General features: G+C 35.7%; 1 non-coding gene across 1 annotated transcript; it reads right to left on the reverse strand.

Moving 5' to 3' along the window:
* Window positions 1-350: 350 nt before the first annotated feature.
* LOC128032766 (small nucleolar RNA R71) lies at window positions 351-457 on the reverse strand. The gene has a single exon (XR_008189082.1). It is a non-coding gene; the product is annotated as a small nucleolar RNA R71 (small nucleolar RNA).
* Window positions 458-4,568: the final 4,111 nt, after the last annotated feature.

Consider the following 4,568-nt stretch of genomic DNA (forward strand, 5'->3'; position numbering starts at 1 on the left):
CTACTATACTTGCATCGACAGTGTACGCTTGCACATTATTGCTATGACAAATACAAGCTCAACAATTTAAGTTGAAATCGGTAATGTTTCAGATATTGCAAACAGTATGACAGTTTGGTGGGCTACCTACTGAAGATCCAATATTGCATTTATGACTTATTCTAGAGGTTTGTGACTCGTTTAGGGAACAAGGTATGCCTAAAGACGCCCTAAGACTTAAATTGTTTCCATATTCTTTAAAAGGTCATGTGAGAGAATGACTGAATGCTTTGCTGTTGGGGACAGTGACATCATGGAATGATCTTTGCTAGAGGTTTTTGCTACGATATAATCCACCGAATATGAATACCAAGCTTAAAAATGGCATCACATCTTTTTGGCAGTTAGAGGATGAAACATTATATGAAGCTGGGGAATGATTTAAAAATTTAATTCGAAAATGTCTGAAGCATAGATTTCAGCACAGGGCTCAGATTGAAATATTCTATAATGGGTTGAATGCACATACGAGAATGGTAGTTAATGCATCTGCCAATGGTAAATTGCTGGATAAATCTTACAACAAAGCGTATGAGATTTTGGAAAAGATTGCCAACAATGACTATCAGCTCCCTACCACAAGAGTTGGGACATACAAGAGAGTTGCTAGTGCCATGGAGCTTGATATAACCACTTCATTGACTGCTTAGGTATCATCTTTAACTAATATGATTAAGACAATGAAGAGACCAATTGTAGTTTAGGAAATGAAAGTAGTCAAGCTAGCATGTGTTTATTGTGGTAAAGACCATGTGCTTGATGGATGCACATCAAACCCAGCATATGTGTACTACATAGGTAATTTTAACCAGGATAATAACCCCTATTCCATCACCTACAATCAGGGTGGAAGCAGCATCCGAATTTTAGTTTGAATAATCAAGGTGTGGGGAATCTAAACAATGTTGTGAGACAGAATGCCAACAGTGCACCATTTGGTTATACTCAACCTATGCCGAGGCAAAATGTCCAGCAAGGTCAAGCATTATCTTCATCATCACCATCATCTATTGAAGCCTTGTGGAAGGACTATGTGGCAAAAAATGATGTCGTGATTCAGATTCGAGCTGCGTCTCTCCGAACTCTTGAGAATCAAGTGGGGCAAATAGTGAGCGCTTTAAACTCAAGGCCATAAGGAGCATTTCCAAGTAACACTGAAAATTTAAAAACCTAAGGAAAGGAGTAGTGGAAGGCCATCACTCTTAGAAGTGGGACTCAATTGGATGAAGTTGTTCAAGATGCCACGCAGAGGAAGACAAATCCAGCCACAATCAGGAAAAGATCACAGAACCTACTGAATGACAAATAGCACCTAAAAAGGGTACACAAAGAAATGTTGTGACCGAATCAGATCAGATTGTCAATAGAAATGCCATGGAAAAACAATATCAACAACCTGAAGGACGACCACCATTACCTTTTCCTCAGCGATTCCAAAATTCTAAATAAGATATTTTGTTTAAAAGGTTTGTAAATGTTTTATAGCAACTCCACATCAACATACCACTGGTTGAAGCTTTAGAGCAGATGCCCAACTATGTGAAAATTATGAAAGATATATTGTCAAAAAAAGCGCAGATTGGGAGAATTTGAGACTGTCACTCTCACTGAAGGGTGCACAGCAATGTTGACCAATAAATTACCTCCAAAGTTAAAGGACACAGGGAGTTTTACTATCCCATGTTTAATTGGAACTCATTATGTTGGTAAGGCTTATGTGATTTAGGGGTAAGTATAAATCTAATGCCTCTGTCTATTATCAAGAAGCTAGGAATTAGGAAGGCAAGAGCCATAACAGTCACATTGTAGCTAGATGATCGAAATTACGCACATTCGAAAGGTAAAATCGAAAATCTATTGGTAAGAGTAAATAAGTTTATTTTTCCTACCGATTTTATTATTTTAGAATGTGAAGCTGACAAAGATGTACCGATTATTCTTGGAAGACCTTTTCTTACCACAAGTAAAACTTTAATCGATGTGCAGAAAGGTGACCTGACCATGAGGATGAATAATTAGCAGGTCACGTTCAATGTATTTAATGCGCTAAAACATGCTGATGAGAATCAAGAATTTCGTGCCATTGAGTTGATAGGAGCAACAGTCGAGGAACAGTTCATGAGATTTTTCCACAGCAAAACTGATAGTGACGAAAATTCATTTGAGCGAAGACCTTTGTGCACTTTGTTTGAGCAAAATAAACATTTCAATTTTTATGAACAATGCTTGGTAGCTCATGTGTATTCGCATAGAGCTGTTGACGTCAAAGACATGAAAGCGGGGGCCACATTTAAAGTTAATGGACAATGCTTGAAGCATTATTGGGCTGCTCATATAGAGCAAGACAAATAGTCCATTGATCTTCAAGATGTTTAACTTCAATATCTTAAAAATTCTTTTTATTTTTATTTCATTTTGTTGATTTAAATTTGTATTAATTATTTCATTTCTTTTATTTAATAAACTACAGGAGGGGAAGGGGTCGGTGACATAGAGCCCATTAAAATGAATCCTTCCAATAAAGAGAATGCACCCAAAGCACCACAGGAAGAACCAGATAAAATCGATTCTATCAGCATTGAGACTGACCGTGAGGTTGAAGAGGAAGCAATCCCTCAATTGCACCACCAGTGGACAGCATTGCGGTTGTTCCACCTCCTTCTACTGAACCGATGATTGAACAGGATAGTGAGATCGATCAGATTATTGATGAACTCACCAAATTTGACAATGAAGAGGAGGATATACCACTCAATTTACTTAAAAGGCTGATGCGTTATAAGATAAGTGCACGAAAGATGACTCGCCGCAATTAAAGTACCACAATTTAGTTCCAAGCTCGGTAAGTTTTTATCCCTTTATTAAATCTCATTATGTACATATATATATGTTCTTGCATTCATGATTTATATTTGTACATGTATTGAGAACAATACATCCTTTAGGTTTGGGGTGTATTGTGCATCTAGATTACATTAGATATTTAGTTGAGCATGTTGTTTTAGTATTTTTTTTTGGTTCATTTGGAATTCATTTTGCCATGGCATACATAATTGCCACGAATTTTTTAAACTATGATGAGCATGTTTTTGTCTGCGATGTTCGATGAGGAGCTTAGTTCTTTTATAAACTTAGAAAGTTGTGACAGTGGATTAGGTGATTTTAGCTTAGGATAGTTTGCTTGTAAATTGATCCCTAAAATAAGGATGTCCTAATTCCAATTACAATTAACCTATAGTAAGTTTCTTTTAATAAACTTAGAGATTCTTGAAGCTAAACTCAGTACAATGGTAATACTCAATAATGAATAAAGTGGCAATGCTTAAGAAAATTCAAAAGGAAAAAATCTAAAAAATGCCATAAATACTCCAATGCTTAGAATTGTCAAGTAAGTTAGCACCACTTTGTTTGCTCCATCGTGCTGTTGACTAGAACGGTTAGTCCAAGTAAGAGTGTGTAATAAAGAAAAGAAAATTAGAGGCACTCATCTGTAGTAACAAGTTGAGTAGTTAAGGAGGTAGTTGTTTGCTCTATCCATCTTTTTAGTCAAAAGCCTTAGCTTCAAAGTATTCAAATCATGACATGGTTGAGTATTCGGCAATTTAGTGTATGCTTCATTGTAATTTTTGAGTCAAAGAATCATGTGACGAGTTGAATCCTCTAGTAAAAAAATATAGGCACAATAAATGGATATGTATGTAATTGAGTATGTATAAGGCCACATAAAAAAAATAAGAGAAAACTGAGTTAGTTAAAAGATGAACTAAGTAAATTGTGAGATACTTGCTATAGTGGAAATTGTATGAATACTTAGGATTTTTCTTTCTTTTAGGGCAATATTTTCTACACTGCCTTTGCTAAATAAGCTTATGAAACTTGATCAAATTTTAGACATAGAAAATCATTGAGAACTAAAGTACAAAATGCTCTCTTAAGGGTCTCACAATGCAAAGGCAACTATTTTGCTATGGCAATTCTTACGTTCATGCATTCATGCATACCTTGCTTGAGGATAAGAAATAACTCAGGTTTAGGGGTGTGATAACTCTTGAAAAGAGTTATAATTCATGTCTTTAGACTGGGTCAACTGTTTATACTTAAGTGAACTTAGTTACATTTTAGGATATTATTTTAGCATTTTTAGAACATTGCATAAGAAGCTTGGACGGTGCTTAAATATTATTATTTGTTACTTTTTTTGTTACTTTTAATTGCATGTGGAAGGGTTGTGTTTGGTGGTTTGGCAGATGAAGGATGTGGAGAAAGAAATAAAGGAGTGAAGGTTTGCCGAGGCAAAAGGTTAGACAATTTTCCAACTTATAAGCCATGAAAATTCCAAGAAGATGACCGAGTCAACACTCAAGGCATACCAAGTCTCAGCCAACTCTACTCGTACCAGAAAAACTAATCTAAAAAAGAGGAAAAAGGATCATGAGATCATAGGCTGATAACCACTTACCCTAAAGGAAGGGATTTTAAACCCAAAAGAAAATCTAAAAAAAAAGGAGAATATTTCTTGGGTTGTTGGA

This window comes from Gossypium raimondii, chromosome 1, assembly GCF_025698545.1.
Source record: "Gossypium raimondii isolate GPD5lz chromosome 1, ASM2569854v1, whole genome shotgun sequence".
NCBI lineage: Eukaryota > Viridiplantae > Streptophyta > Magnoliopsida > Malvales > Malvaceae > Gossypium > Gossypium raimondii.